Raw genomic sequence first — 16,781 nt, 5'->3', positions numbered from 1 at the left:
AGAATACATTCCAAAGAATGTTTGGCAGTTTTGTTGAGTAAGGTTCATCCTACTGCTGTTGCTGAAGGAAGTAGATACATGGCATAATACCTTTACCTGTAGAGGAAGGATAGCTTCATCTGAACATCATTGCTTCTGACACCCAGGCAGCAGCCTGATCAGGGTATATATATTTTTTTGATGTGAGATCTAAATTTGAGCAAGCTGTTCTGGGTATTCTTGCATGTGTGGTGCTGCAGCACTTGCTCTTGCTCTCCTGTGGCTTGCTATATTGCCACTTAGCTGTCACTGAGTTTCTTGGAGATAACTTTATTTTCAGTGATGTATATTGATATTCTTTGCGTTGAAGGTTCACTATTGATGGAAGTATTTTATTATCAAAAGGTGAAACGTCTTGTAACTCACAAGACTGCTAAAGATGCCAAACTTTTAATGCTGTCAGTGTAACAGCAAATCTTTAGTTGAGCCTGACATTCATGTCGCTAGATTGCAGGAGTAGAGGGAAGATAGAATTATGCATGGGAGGTGAAGCAAGTACTGCATAAATTAAAGTTCTCACTATCTGTATGACATGCAGGGTGTTCTGTGAACATGTCAAGTGGCTGGGTATGTCCTTGTGAAATGGTTCTGAAATTAGAGGGGAAAACTAGCAAATAATGCAACTTAAACATCTGGGCTTTTTTCTTTTATTTCATAGTAATCTGGAGTTCAGAGCTGTTGAAGGGCTTAGTTCACTCTGTGTCCTTAAAGTACAATGTTAACCTCATGAGAAGGATGGTGTGTAATTAATGGAGGGGTGGAAAGATGTGATGAGAATCTGAGAGTATGCAAAAAGCCCTAATTTAATTGTTTAAAAGACTTGGATTGTTGAATATGGAAAAGGTACATAAATGTATAAGAGGAACACCTAGAACCTTACAAAATGCTCATCTCGCTTATGAACAGGAGCTTTTCAAGGTGGAAATGAAAAAGCCTGCATTTGTCTGGGGTACTCTAACACTATGTTCCCAACAGTTACCGAGTTCAAAAGCAGCGTTTTGATTCTTCACTTAAGTGCTCTCTTTGAGATGTCATCATGCAGACTGCACCTCTGGGCTGCCCACTCTAATTGCATTTCAAGTGCTGATACATCTTGTGGAACAACTGACATTTTACATGCATGTCTAAGGGTAGGACAAGAATGAGTGGCAAAAGGTGTTGGCACTTCTCATGCAAACACCATGTATTTAAAACTTTGGTCTGATGTTACAACTAACCTCATCTGACTGTCTCATGTCTGACCATTCCTCTAATATCTCAGTGTCTAGTGATCTAAACCATCCAGAAACACCCTACAAGAAGAGTTTCGTACTAGCTTAACACCCTTAGTTGAATGAACCGTGTGTGTCCAGAAGAGGGAAGCAGGAGTGTGCACAGGAGCAGTAGTATGACTTTTCCTGTTCAGTGACAACCATCTTTTGCAAATTATGTCAAACTTAAGCCTGTCTTTCCCGAATCAGCTACTTAAGCAACTGTCATCAGAAATGACATCAAAAGTCATCAGAGTGCTGGTGCTAGTGGAAGGGAGCAAGCCGATCACACAACTAATGGAGCTGGAGAGTGTAGGCATGTCTGAAGTGGTCTGGACTGAATCTTCAGAAGGAGAGTGTGGCAAGGTAAAGCAATCCTCAAGCTTTTTGTAGATTAGAATTATTTTTTTCCTCCGTAATACTAAAATAACATTTTTTGCTGTTCAGTGAAGGATTACCCCCCCCCAAACATAAAAAAAAACTTTTACAGTTAAATTAGTAATAACAATTAAAGTCAATGCAACCAGCCCTCTAAAATACCTTATTTATTCCCCAGTATAGTAGTGGACTGCATGAAATGCAGAACACTTAAATATGCTCCAAAAAATGACATCTGTGCTAATGTTAACTTGGAGTTTGACATGATAAAGATTTGGTTTAAGTTTCATTGTGTAGTTGGAAGGACAGGCCAAACATGGAACAGGTCTCTCTGTCTCTCCCTTCCTTTCTCCCTCTGTTTCTTTCTTTCATTGTAATGAAATGATTATGTTCCACTTCGAAAAAAGTGGCCTGTGTGTAGGAAGCATTTAAGGCTAGAATCGCAGTAATTGATTGGCTCTCCCGCTGCCGCCCCCCGCCCCCCCCCCCCCCCCCCCCGCCCTTGCTTTATTTGTTGCAAGGGTTCAACAAATTGCAAAATTGTGGAATTAGATTTTTGAGAGCTTGTGGATTGAGTTGTGTGGGTTTTTTGTTTGGGTTTTTCCCCTCCTACATGAGGGTCAGGAAGAAAGCCAATATATCCCACAAATATTGTCAAATATTAGAGACCCACCTGACTGATGTATTTAGGGGTTCTCATTTTACAGCCAACGGAGAACTCTTGATACCCCAAATGAAATTCAAGGAAGGAGCACTCTGTGTCTGGTCCTGTCCTGCTCATACACATAAGTAACTGGGTCTCAGGCTGATGTAGGTTGTCTGCAATGATTGTTAGCTTCTCTTAAGAGTTTTTTTCTCTCAAATGACTTTCTGTATGTGTGGCTTTTTGCAGGTAGGCAGAATTCATCTTTCAATGGGCATTCATTTAGAAGTGTCATTTTTGTTTCAATATATTCTTAGGAACAGGTAATTCTTATGTACTGCATAGTGTGTGCTTTTTGGTCTCCAGTGGATTTGTTGAAATTAAATTTCATGCTATTCTGCTTAAGGCTGCATGCTCTGTATTTGGGTTTACTGAGTGCAGCCATTTGCTCTAAAAATCTTTCAAGAGTAGTTGCGCGGTACACATAAAGCAATTTTTGTCGTAGCTGATACAACAAGCATATCCAAACTGTTTGCTTAGAAATGGCTTGTGAGTTAGAAGTTAAACCACCTGCTTTTTGATGTGGAAGCACAAGATTTGTGTGCTAAAACATAATCTTCCAGTAGTTAGCAGAAAATCATGTTGAAAAACAACTGTTGGCTGCTGGTGTGTGATTCTTGTATTAATTTCTAGTGCTACAGTAAGCTCAGTCAAGAAAGCTAGGGGAACTGTCTCTAAAAATACAGAGGAAAAAAATTAATCTGGGAAAAAGAGATTGTGCAAAGTTTATGAAGCCCGTTGAAAAACAGAATTTAGTAATGACTTTTGAGGACTAAATATTTATGATTTTTTGTGTGGAATTGATGCCATTGCCTTTTACTAGTTCAGAGTACTGAATTGTTTTATAGTTAAATTCTGGCAAAGCATTAGACCTTTGAGTGTAGTCAGTCAGAGCTTAGCCTTAGGCTGAACTTTTGGAAAATGCAGCCAGGTTTATCAAATATTTGTGAGGCAAACTGGTGGGAAAACTATGTGGTGGTTTGGGTTTTGTTTTTGGTGTTTGGGTGTAGTCGTTCGTGTCCCATCATTCCCCATGCACCACCCCCCCCGCCCCCTTAGATTTAAATAGAATCTATCTGGCAACATGTTCTCTTTTTTCTTCTTTTTTTCTCTTGTTTTGTTTTTCTTAATTTCAGTTACATTATCTGTTAGAAATCAGAAATTGACAGACTGTTATGCCTGTTTGGGACACATTTATTGCAGTCCTTGTTAGAAATCTTCCATGTATTTTCTTGCAGAAATCGGAGTTCACAGGTGCTCAAGTTCTTGGTTCATACTGAGAGTTAAATGTGCTGCAGATTGCTAGTATAGGCATTGAACTACTTAATATTTCCTCTGAAATTTCAGCCTTTGACTTCTCTGGTCTGTGCTGTGTCTAGGCACAAGAATAAAATACAGGTATTTCTCCTTTGTCTTTCAGAGACCTTGCTGGGATTATAGGTCAAAAAGAGCAGATAACTGGCTAAGATAAAAGGGTATGTAATTTAAAGGATTGTTAGAATAGAAGTCATTTGGAGCAGTCTGAATGATTTTACTATCTTAAAGAATAAAATCAAAAATACTGATAATTTTAATGAAATAAAACCAATGACTCAATTAGAACTGTTTGCTTTCACTAGCATTAGTCCGATAGCACTATGCAAGGAAATTGTCATTCTGCTATATAGCATCCTCTCTGCTTTTATAGTACAATATATTCTTAACCAAATTATCTCTCTACAGACATGAGTAGGAGGGGGTTTTAAGTGCGTTTTTTCTGCTGTATTATTTTAAAATACCACTTGTTAGGTGCAACATTACTTCAGCAGGACAAGATGACCTCCAAGTAATGAAAACTTTGTGGTTTTAATAGTAAATGCTACTTTTCTTCCCATCACAATTTATTTACCTGTTAGAGAATCTTCAGTGCAATACTAAAGAGTACTTTAAATGTATTATTTATTGCATTAAGATGAAAAGAAAAGCTTTGTTTTATTCTTTCATCTTCAGACTGCAGCAAAGCATTACTAAAACTCTTCATCACTTGTCAGATTGGGCAGGTTAAGTGTATTGTGTAGTGCTGCTTCTTGAAGGCTTTGTACTAGTTGTTTTTTAGTTAAGCAGGAGGTAACCACTTAGACTTCTTTTCTTCTGCCTCAGGGGAACTGGATGCAGTTTCAGATACTGCTACGTTTTTTTTTTCCCCAGACTGGTTTGCATGTGTTCTGAACTCCTTGATTTTCAATGATATCACGTGTTCCCCAAAACTTCAGTAATATATCTCAACCAGACTGAAAATTGCAGTTTTCAGATACTACTACCTGCTTTTTTGAAATCTAAATTTAAGAAATAGAGGAAGGACATTCTTTCTTCCCATTGCTTGCAAGGTTGGTTGTGTAGGGCTGACAGTGCTTTGTGAAGCCAGTTTACCAGATTCTCGTGTTTCGCTTCATTAACTGTGTTTGATTTTACCTAATGTTAATCATCTGAAGAATAAGCATCTACTCTAATCTAAGCTAGTAATTCAGGCTAGGGGTGAGATCTGGTGGTCCGTTCCATCCTGTGAAAGGCTTCTATTTCTCCTTAATCTGTGCAGCTTCATACAGAACAAGTTGAAATGCAGGTGAGTGGTTCATTGAAGTCACTTGACTTTTTGTTTCTTAGGGTTTTTTTCCCTTCTCTTTTTTTGGTGAGAAGGAGGCAGTGTATTGTAAGAGAAAGGACTCAGTTATCCCTGATGTTACTAACTGACATTTCTTAACAGGGGGAGATGGAACCATTATGAAATCTAAGGAGCAAAAGTAGTACCTGCAGAAGTTGGTAGAAACCCTCAATAAAGGCAGTAATTACACAGAAGAGCGACTTTAATGCCAATCAGAAACCAAAGGAAACTTTTGGAGAAACAGCACTGGATATTCCATCACTTTGTCAACTAAGTTTTAACTGAGGACCAGTCTTCTTTCTGTGGCAGTCTGTGTGTTGAAGAGGTTGCTGAACACACTGGCTCCTTTTAGTCTGCTTGCTGATTTGCAGAACAGAGGAGAGAATGTTTTACTCATGGAAAAAAACCAAACCCCATATTTAGAATTAACTGGAAGCATCTTTGCTGACAGTCAGATTGCTCTTTCTCCTTAGGATTTTCATATCTGACCTCTTGCCAGAACAGGCTCTTTTTCTCTGCATTTACTATTAAATTCCTGAGTTCACCTTCTAGTAAGTGAGATGCTACTAGCTCTTACATTTGCCTGTTCGTGCTGGCTTATCATTCTACTTGGTGACTACTCAAGACAGTTTATTCCTGGTTGGAATTGGATTTGCTTGTTTTTGGCGATATTGCTATTTACTACATCATTCTGTAGTATCTTGTTTTTCTTAATGCTGACAACTTAAAACACTAAAAAGCTATCACGGGTGGAGATGGTCTAAGTATTGTGTCAGTTTGGAGACCAGTCATTTGAAAAAGTTGTTTTTGTTAGCAGATCTCATTACCCGTTATTAAAAATGTAGATGTTAAATTATTGTTGTTGTGAGAATTTTAAACATTTCAACATTTGTCCTTTAATTTTATATAATTTCTGAATAATGAAAATAGTCATGAACATCATAGTTTCATATTGTTTACAATCAGTTTTCAATTATTACTACAAGCAGTAATACAGTGCTAAGTACTGGGCTGAAAATACTTTGGTTGGCACTTTTCAAAGTTGACAATACTGTAGCTGCCTCCTGATGATTCAATGTAAGTTTTCGGTTTTGCTGAAGCTGGAGGAAGACACACTACGATGCTTTCTATGTTCATCTCCACTTTCTTCAAGAGAAACATGCTTGCTCCTGTGCAAGGAGTGCAAGTGCCCTTGATACTTTTGTGGTGTGTATATTTGAAATGTGTACATTGGCTATTTCTACTCTCACTTCTTGTGTCCTACCATTAATATTATATGAGGTAAGTGTTCTGTCACACTGTTACTACAGTTTGGCTTCCAGATTAGTCTCTCAAATAAATATGCTGTGTTTGAGGGATGTAGGAAACTGGAAATGTTACCCTCAAAACATAAGAAAGTAGTTAAGATTCTCCTGCACTTCCCTTTCTAAGTCAGTAATTCTCAGTTACAGGACCTTGTTACAAATGCTGTTAAAATTCTTTTCCTTGTATCCTTCTCGAGTCAACGATGATGAGACTAAACGTCCTGTAGCTTGCATCTGAGCCGAATAAACAAATTCTGGAATTACTCTTTTCTCTGTATTGATACAAAACATCCATGTATCAGCCTGTTGTTATAACTTGAGTGAATGAACAGGAGATTAGATTTGAGTGCACCACAACAGCTGTTAAAAATCCCACTTATTTATCACTACTGGCTTCTTTGTGCCTAACTTTAGGTGAAGTGGTTGCTTTCAGACCTTGTGCAAGTTTCACTGCCCGTGTCATCAATAAGTAAAATTATTGCTTGATAGGGACACTGTTATACTTTTTTCTTCTTCTGAATATTCAGCTTCTACTGGAAAATTTTTAATCCCTTTAAAATTTAGTGTTAGATTGCTTTAAATGTACAATGTAGAAATTTGGCATCTTGATCATCTTTCCGTGCAGCTTTAACCACTGAGAAATCTGGTTAATGGGATCAGCAGATGTTTTGATGAGCGTCATCTTTGGGTGAAACACTTTTTTCCTTTCTTACATTAACCTTTACTCTTTCACTGCTTGTTTTTTCACAGTATCATTGCATTATGTCCTCTTATATAATTTGTTTTTATCTTCCCTCTTTCCCAGAATAACTTTCAAAGTTGCATGTTGCAACTTACTTTATTTGAACGTTAAGACTGTTGTTGCACTGCTAGGAATTTCTTCGAAAGGATGTGTTCAGGACAGATGGTGGAAACTCCTTACTGGATGTGGATCTGCTGCAGAATGGTCACATACCTTTTCCATCATTATTGTCCATATTCTTTCTCCATTATTATTGTAGTTTCCTAGTTTAATTGTAGATTTGCCTCTCTGAATCCTATTTCCTTCCACTTCCACCTTATCAGTGCTTTGAAAATTCTGCATTTATCTTTCCACCCTCCTTACTGGATTTCTTCACCAGTCCCTTCAAAAAGGCTGGTCGTCTTGGCCAGGAAGGGAATGGTGCCTCTTGCTGTGTCTGCCTGTGCGTAACCCTGTTTAGAAAAAATTATGGGATATTGTGTGTGCTGCTGGGCAGTCACTGTGTACCTAACTCTGGGCCAGCCATAAAATTCACCTTCTTTGTTCAAATAATACGGTAACATGAGAGAGGGTACAGTTATAGTGCATTTTAGAGGAGTAGAACCTACAAGAAGCCAGGCTGTCACTAATTTAGTTGCTCATGGGGAGGAAAATACTGCTGGTTTTTAATCTCACAAAGCAAAGAGAATTTTCTTTGGCATTTGGAGCCGTGACTGTGCAGCTGGCTTTGGAAATAGTGTAAGCGGTAGTGGAGGGGTTGAATGTCAGAAGGCTCATGAAGCATTGTCATCATGAAGCAGTATCCTCCAGCAAATAATAGTCTTCAGATATCTTTCTTTATGTTTATTTGCCTTGCCCTCTTCTGATTGATTGTTCAGATTCCTTTGCTACAAAAGGACAGGCTCCATCATGGGGCATGATAAGATGATTTAAAGCTACCAATATGTGAGCATGAATGGAACACAAAATTTCAGTTTAGGTGGAAAAGTTAGGTGAATAGAAATTTATATTTTACAAACATTTATTTATAAAAAAAGAAAAAGAAAAAGAGGGTGCTGTTCCTTATGAGTGTGATCAGTCACTTGCACTGTGTGTGGGATGCACAATATTGGAAAATAACATTATTCTTTATCCCATTACCTATTCATATTAACTCATTCCATTCAGTCACTCATTAAAAGTCTTCTACTTAGCGTCTTTGGGTAGCAAGGTCCATTCCGTATACTTTGCACCACATTTATGTAAGAGCAGGGCCCCTGCCCCACAAACAGTTGGCATTTGCACATTTGACAATAAAAGTCAATGCCTAGAGCTAGCTGCTGAGCCTGTATTCCCACCAGCGGAAAGGTATGCAGAAATAGCCTCAGCATTGGGCTTTCTGATTCAGCGTGGTGAACAGCTTTGTGAATCATCTTACTCCTGTCCAAAGTGACTGTAATCCAGAGCTGTAATTGGGTAAAATTGACTTCTAAGTGCCACTGATAGTGTGCAATCACAGCTGGCGAATCCTCTTTAAAGATGATGGTAGTAGATGAACTGAACATCAAAATTTGCTATTTATGTAGCCTTGACAGTACAGAGTCCCATTTGGGAGTACTGGTCTGTGCAATAGCAGTTAGTAAATTTTTGCAATTAGTGGTGACTTTTAATGTAAAACTAAAGAAACATCTTAGTTTATAAACCCTTTTACGTAGCTATTATGAGTAGAAATACATGATTATTGCACTGTCCTCTGCAGCGGTAGAAGATGTTTATTGAAATAAATGTGATGAGAGAATTCAGAAATTATTTTGTCCAAGAAAATAAAAAGGGATACCAGTAAATTTCCCCATACTGTCAGATAAAATAGCTTTACAATAAACATAAGCCATAAAGATTAGAGACTGGACAACTTAAATTGTCCTGAAAGAGTACTGCATGCTGAATCCTGTTGAAGGCAGAATCATAAAACCCTTCCCATCATTCCTTACAATATGTTTATTTTTTTTAAAATATTGAATTATGGAATCCTGATGCTTTTATCCATTATATTCAGCAAGAAAAGCCTTACAATGTGTGTACAGTAGGAATTACTAACACAGCTGAACTAGCAAGTCTCTCAACTGTTGTACTCAACCTAAGGGTTTTCTGCCAGTGATAGTCTTGTAAAGGTATGAGATACTTCCATTTCATTATTATTATTATTGTTTTTTATTATTTAAGATCAACAGGACAGCAAAATGACTTCTTGCTAAATAGCTGCTGAAATAAGTTATTTCTTATATTTATGTTATGGAGGTGCGTGGCAAGGATGGATTATTAAGAAGTTTTGGTTGAAATGATTCACAACCTTGTAAGGAGATTGAGAACAATTTTTAAAGTTACAATAAAACTTCACGTAGTCATGTAGCTGGCACAGCAGGAATTCCTAGAGAAAATAAAAATCAGGTACATTTTTATGTTAACTGGCTTCTTCAACTCAATCCACTTATCGGTGGTAAATGACTTATTTTATTACCTGTCACATGTTTCAAGATGTGTTGCCCATATTTGATGTTTTTCTCTTGCATTGCTTCCCTGTGTATCTATCTTAAGACCTCTAAGACAGGATGTTTTTTCTGTGTCAAGCGTGCATCTTTTTTGTAATGAATTCTAAGTTTCTGGAAGAAAATTATTCACAGATTTTTGAGGATTCACTATACTGCATTGAAATTCCTGTAATTTTTTTTTTAATAATCATGAAGTCTGACAGAAGAGTCACACAAATACACCATTTTAAATTTGGGTGAGAACTTCTGTCTGTTCTGCCACCATGATTGTTGTGGCTCCAGGACATCTCTATCTGCTTTCTGGGCTGATAGTCTGAGCTTGGAATGAACAGGGGAGAGGCTGAGGTGTTTCCTGGGTGATGTGAAAACCCAGACCGAGTATTGCATAGGGATTTTGTAGTGGAAGAGCTCATGCTTTTGTTAAGCCAGTGGTGACTGGAAGGGCTGGCTCTGCAGGCTTTTGGGGCAGCAGCATGGCCTGGGCCTGCGTAGAGCTTTGCTCACGTGTCCTTGCTTCTGGACTCCTACTGCTTTATTCTCCTATGCTCCATTTCTCCTTTGTGTATTGGTGAAAATATCTAATTCTAAGTTTAGCCTCAGGATTTTATACTTTTTAATTTTCTGTCTTTCTGTGTATTGTATACATCCATTTTTGTTTACTTGATTTTTCTGTTAGCTTATTGAAATGTAAACTTGGACATGTTAGGGAGTGATGAAAATTCTTCTCTGCTTTTCTTGTTTACATGTGAATCTCAAAAACGAGTTATTCTTTTAAATATGGCTGTTAAGCACAGGCAGATAGAACCCAATTCAAAGAATTACAGGGGAAGACCTTGTAATCCTCCTCTCCTGTTTTTCCCAGCCCCCTTCATGAGTTCATTGTTAGGATTTACTGCTAAAGTTACAACAATAATGGCATACTGAAAAGAGAAGGTTCCAAATATAATATGAACTAACTTTGTTATTTCTAGATCACATACCAATTAGTTTCTAATTTAAATTAGTATAAATCGACTGATATCAGCATTTACATCGTAAAATAAATAATGCAGTATATACAAGAGTGCCTTTAGAAACTAAAATATTAAATATCTTTAAATGATGCACACTTAATTGCATTGTTTTCATGTTTAATTATCCTATGAGCTTGTTTAGGTATTGCTGCACATTACCAATATTTAACAGTTAATACAAATTTCTGACCTTGGAGGCATGCTTTATGTTTGTCCGTGGTTGTAGGAAGTGCCTGTAATTGTGGATTTAAATGGACTGGTTGCTTTATGTGTTGTTAAATTTGTATGAGTCTGAAAATATAATTTATTCTTAAGAATGCTATTTAAAAAAAAAATAACAAATTAAAAAAAAAAGCAAACTAGTTTTTGAATGCTGACCATGCCTTGATCCATGGCTCATAATAAAGATATTTGGGAGATGTGTAATAAGGTCACTCATGAAAGTGACTGTTCTTGCACACATTTTCTGATAATTCACTTTTACATGTATCAGTTAACTTCCTGAGGGTCTCTAAGGGATTCCTTTGTTGTTGAGAGAGACAGGGAAACAAATACTTCAGTCTTTAAAGCAAATAACTCATTCTTGGAGGTTTTTTCCTTAATGTTGGTGGAATGAAAGGATCATTCGTTATTTTTTCCACTGAGTGCAAGGCTGATTTGGACTGTTTATAGTGTTAAAGACCAGATACAACAGTGTTTGAAAACCATTAAATTAAAAAGAAGTTGTATGCCAGGAGTACTGATGTACCAATGGTACTAAACACTTCCTTGTTTCCTCGTGTGCTGCTACCAGCTAATCCAGGCTCTTTAAAAAATAGTAATTAAAGAAGGAAGAGTATAATCAGTGGTGTCATTGACTTGTCACCTAATATAAGCACACTAAATACATTGGCTAGGGCTTTAATTGACATTGAAATCATACAGTTTCATTTAAAAACCAGAAGTTTTACTGTTTTATTTAGTGTGCAATGAATACTTTTATGGCTTTTTTAAAAACTCGTGGGTTTAGGAGTCCAGGATAGGAGTTCCTTGGCAGTGTTACTGATACACAAAGCAAACTAAAGGATATAATTCTACCAGCAAATTCTATGCTTATAAGGGCTACCTGACTGACAGACATCACGCAGCATGGGTAGGTGGAGATGGACTGTCTTGCATTGATTTACCAGTGCACTTTAACCTGGACCTCAAGTAATGTATTTCAGGGGTGAGACAAATTTTGTTTCTGTTGTTAGGCATTTGATAGAACTTTGAGAATATCATGAAAGGTAACAAAATTTTCTTGTTGTTTATTTGAATAAGAAATAAAGTATATACTTTTTTTACTGGTCTAGTGGAAATTATTGTATGCTACTTGAGTGCCTGTCATTTATGTAGTTGGCTACTCTTTCTAAATTAAGATTAATGGTTTTGATATTTTCTCTTTTGTCTGCTGTTCAACTTAAATGGCGAGTGTTGATATTGATGATTTTTGTGATGTATGTAATTTAGATACGGACCAAACTGGAGTGTTTACTAAGCAGAAAGAATAAATTGAGGGTATTTGTGTATTATAATACTTGCTTATGAATCTTAAATTGGAATGTGAGTGAGAAAAGTGTTTTAATAGTGGAAAGCCCATAATACGTTTGTAACCCCGTAGTAGCTTGATGTTGTGAAGGTACCAGGTTGCCGATGTATGCTTTCTGATTCAATATTTATGACTGTTAATGCGCAGTTAGGGATTTTCCTTGTGACATCTTCATTAACTTTAATGTCTACAAAGCTCCAGTTGCCCTGCCAGCTACTGAGACAGATGATGGGTTTGAAGACAGCCCTAAGGTATGTTGTCCCAAGCGAACTGGTTAATGTTCATACTTAATGTGCACAGGGACATGAGAACCGCCTTGTTGGATCAGATCGATGGTTTGAATGCCCTGATGCTGTCTTGTCAATAGCAGAGGCTACAGAGGTGAATGCAAGAAATTCTGCAGTAATTGTGAAATAGTTTTTTCAGTAAAAACAAGTCTTCATGTGTCTGGCCATGGTTGGTACATACCTTGAAGCAGTGTTCTCCAATTCCACATTATATATAATGTGGCCTGTTGGTGTTCTTTGGCATTTCCCCGCCGCCCCCCCCCCCCCCCCGCTTGTCACTTCAGCAAGAAAAGCTTGACAGTATATTGTCCACTGTGTGTTTCAAATATTACAACAATAAAAATATTTTACATGGTGCTCTATAAGCTTCTTTGTGAGACTTTTTAAACAATATACGGTGGAAGAATGAATAGAAGCCCAGAGCTGCCTATTTTACATTACTAAATTCTATACCTTGTCTCTTTTCTGCGTAGAACTGTTTCAGGTTTTCTTTCCATTATTTCTGTGGGCTTTCCCAAAGAGAGTTGTGTGGTAGTGCCATGCATTCACCAGTTGCCTTCTGATAACTTCTGAATTTATTAATCAATTTTAGCCAAATCTAACTAAGGGGGGCTGAAAGACTCAAGACCCTGATATTTCTATAGGTTTTAATAAATCAAGGGCTGGGTAGAAAAGACACAGTAAGATAAATGCTGTAATTGAGAGAGGGTCTTCAGCTGCCCAGGCTGTTTTGCCAAAGGTTTACCACGCCACACATACGCTGTGGCTGGCAGATTGGGACAATTTCTGCAAAAGCTACTATAGCTTTTGGTGTGTATTGCCAACCTAGGAGACGTGAGAGAGCACTGGATTTTGGAGACTGGAGAAGTGCTCAAGAAAGACAGTGTCATACGAACAAGAGAAATCAGCTCGACTTTGTGAGGAGTCAGAGAAACATGCAGTGTGGATCTATGAGAAACCAGTTTAAGTTAGTGCTTCTGACACAGGCCCCCCTGAAAACCTCTTGCTTTTTCTATGCTTTGTTTGAAAGACTAAGTTTTCTAATGTTTCCCCTTTGCCTTAAAAGAAAGAAAAAGTTAACATAAGCTATTGGACAGAACAGTTTGGAGAACTTTTTGAAGTGATTGTTGTGTTAAGCCCATAAATTTTTGTGGAACTGAAAAATTCTCAGCAAAGACAAGGGAGGGTGACTTTAAACAGGAAGAGGGTATATTTAGATTGGGTCTAAGGAAGAAATTCTTTACTGTGAGGGCAGTGAGGTGCTGGCAGAGGCTGCCCAGAGCAGCTGTGGGTGCCCCATCCCTGGCAGTGCTCAAGGCCAGGCTGGATGGGGCTTGGAGCAACCTGTGCTGGTGGAAGGTGGCCCTGTCCCTGGCAGGGGCTGGAACTAGGTGGTCTTTAAGGTCCCTTCCAACCCAAACCATTCTGTGATTCTATAAATCTTACCCTTGGGTTTAGCTTTCATGTGGGAAGACTGATAAAGCACTGTGCTTGAGGAAGTATGGAGGTGCATCATCTTATATATGTTTTTCATATTATTTCTCTCTTTATATATTCTATAGTCTTGTTGGACTTTCTCTTCCCCTTCTACCATCTTCCCCCTCATGGCCAGCTGACCATTAAACATTTTCTTTGTGTGATACCTGGGACTTAGATGTGTTTATGGTTGATTTAAAAACCAAGTAAAATGTGAGATAAAATTGCATTGTGCTTTCCAGTGTGTGTAACTATTCATTTTTTCAAAACTGAATTTGTATACCATTATGCTGCTCAGCTTGCTTGGCCTTATTTTCTCCCCTTTAAAGTTTTCCAGACTTGCAATGTCTTGATTGAAATTATTTTAGACTGTTCATGTGCAGAGTATAAAGTGTCTTGTTCAGCTTTCCCAATGCTAGTAATTTTTGTTCTGTTTTGTCTTAGCCTGTTTCTAATCCATGACAGTAACATACTACTCATTTTATAACTACACTTGCCTGACAGTCTATACTGAGTGCTTATGTTAAAGGTGATCCAAACTGCATATGCACTTTCTTCTTTGCTCTCTTATATTCAAACACTAATTTGAAGGTTGTGTGGCCTGGTTTTGTGTATCTTACCACTGCGTTTGTCCTCTGTGTTGTGCCCAAGCCAGGTACTTAATTTCAACAACATGGGTTGTCCTTCCTTGTTACCTGTTTATTTGAAGGCAGAAGTAACCAGTATAGCCCCAAATACATTGCAGAGCTCTTTGAGTGAAGGGATGGTGGCCTGCAACTCCAAAGGAGAGACTGGGAGACCTGGACTTGTTAGGTTTGGAAGTACCATTCCATCAAGGAAGTTATTGAGAAGACCCAACCAGTCTCTCATAGTGGCACATGGCAGGGAGGCAATAAACAAAAGGCATAAATCTGAACAGGAGTGCTTTTGACCTGTAAGGAGAAGCTTTGTCACCATCAGGTCAGTCAGGCATTGAAACATGTTGCCCAGACAGGCTGTGCTGTTTCCATCCTTGGAAGTATTTCTTATAAAAGCAAATTTGTATCTCTTTAAGGAAGATGGTCACATGGCCTGCAGTACATCTGTGTGATTCTGTTCTGGCCTTTGAGAAGTTGTTTTCTGAAGGACACTGTTCACTGAACATGTTTGTGTTTTTTAATGGCAAAGCTTAATGAAAAGGAAAAGTAGAACTAGTTTATTTTTTTCTTTATCTGAATACTTTTGAAGTAAGCATTTTCTGAAAGACATTTGATTGTATCAAACCTAAGTGTGTCTTCATTAATGACTTAATGCACCTGCCCTTTCAAGAGGATTTAGTTAAGGTGTCTGATAATGAATGCTGTTTCCATTAATTTTTTGAAAATGCAAGACTAATGGGCAGTTTCCCAGCTCTGCAGGCTAGAGGCTGTTTGATTAATTTGTCCATACTGTATTCGTGATTTCTCAGGCTAACCTTTTTGAGGCTGCAGGTGTCTGCTTTAACTAATGTGTGTTGTTTGCAGCTTTGGGTGATGCCTTCTTGCTGTAATCTTAGTATCATGCTGAATGGTTTCTCTATGAAGCAACAGCTTTAGAGTGAGAGGAAGAAGGCATGGATATAGATCTTAAGACTAGCAAGGGCAGAGGAGTTGGAGAAAAATATCATGAGAGTAGCTGAGTTGCTCATACCCTTATGCACCAACCTGTAGTAGACCTGAGAGATAAAATTGCTGATTGCTTCTCAAGAATTGTCATCATGCAAAGCTCTTGGCTTTCCCTGATGCTGCTAGTGGGTGGCCTTTGAAGTTCCAAGATGAAGTGCATATTACATATCTGAAGCCTCAGTAACTGTTCGTAAATGCTTAAGCTTTTCAGTACCCTTAGCTCCTCTGTCCTTATGACTTGTCCCTGTAGTTATTCAAAGCCTTTTGGACTCTGGGAAACATATTAGCTGTATGCTTTCCTGTTCATCTGCTTTTTGAAGCACAATTGGAGAGTCAATATTAGGGGTTAAGCAGATGGCTTTGCATGCTCTTTCTGTTTAATTTTTTTTATTACTGTTTTTTAATAAATAGCAATCAGGTTAGTCTTTACATGGACTACAGAAAACTGTTGTTATCTCTACAAGTAACTCCCAGAAGCATTTTCATAGGTTTTGTGGCCTTTTAAAAAGGTGGCAGATTAAGCCCTTTTCAGGTTTGCAGAAGGGTGTTGGATGAATAGGAATCTTGCTGTTAGTCTTGTCTGTAAAAGGCTGAATGGAGAAGTGTTGAAACATGGGCAAGCAAAGAATGCTCTTATGCTTCCATAACTGCCAGCCTGCTCTGTGTTCCTTTCAAAATAAAGCCCTGTCCCAGTGGGAGATACTCTTACACCCTTTCACACCCTTCCTCTCTGCACATCTTGTCTGGAGGCATGAAGTCAACCGGAATGATTTGGTGGGAAAATTGAGTTTCTGCTGTAACTTCTATTCTGGAAGTTGCCTTTCTTCTCTCTGCTGGGCATGGTCGCAGATTTTGGCAAATAGGTATGTAGTGGATGTAATTTATAGTTTCTTCGTATCTTGTCTTTGGCTGTTTTATCCTCTTTCTTCCATGCTCTTAAAGCTTTGCTTTAATTGTGAAAGAAGCTGAGTTTACCTTTTTGTGTGTGTATGGGGAGGGGAAGTTAAGTGAACCAAATAACTGTATTTTTTGCTTGCGCTGTGTGAAAATAGTTTTATTAATAATAATTGGTTAATTTATCTTTACTCTTTTAAATGCGTGCATGAAGGGGAGGGAATAAATTATGCATTTGTGCTGTAATATTAGGCATAAATGACCATGTCTTTCAAACTTTTCCAAAAGAGTAGATGGACAAATAAAGAAACTT

At 38.0% G+C, this 16,781-nt stretch overlaps 1 protein-coding gene and 1 long non-coding RNA gene across 3 annotated transcripts in view; both read left to right on the top strand.

Moving 5' to 3' along the window:
- Nucleotides 1-16,781, top strand: part of CHCHD3 (coiled-coil-helix-coiled-coil-helix domain containing 3) — a 163,690-nt gene that overhangs the window by 7,770 nt on the left and 139,139 nt on the right. The window lies entirely within an intron of this gene.
- Nucleotides 1,150-6,573, top strand: LOC130149825 (uncharacterized). Its single transcript, XR_008822018.1, has 3 exons — nt 1,150-1,655; nt 3,791-3,845; nt 5,114-6,573. It is a non-coding gene; the product is annotated as an uncharacterized LOC130149825 (long non-coding RNA).

The sequence above is a fragment of the Falco biarmicus genome, chromosome 5, assembly GCF_023638135.1.
Source record: "Falco biarmicus isolate bFalBia1 chromosome 5, bFalBia1.pri, whole genome shotgun sequence".
NCBI classification, from domain to species: domain Eukaryota; kingdom Metazoa; phylum Chordata; class Aves; order Falconiformes; family Falconidae; genus Falco; species Falco biarmicus.
Note: the sequence above shows the minus strand (reverse complement) of the source record. Positions and strands in the feature narration are given on the sequence as shown.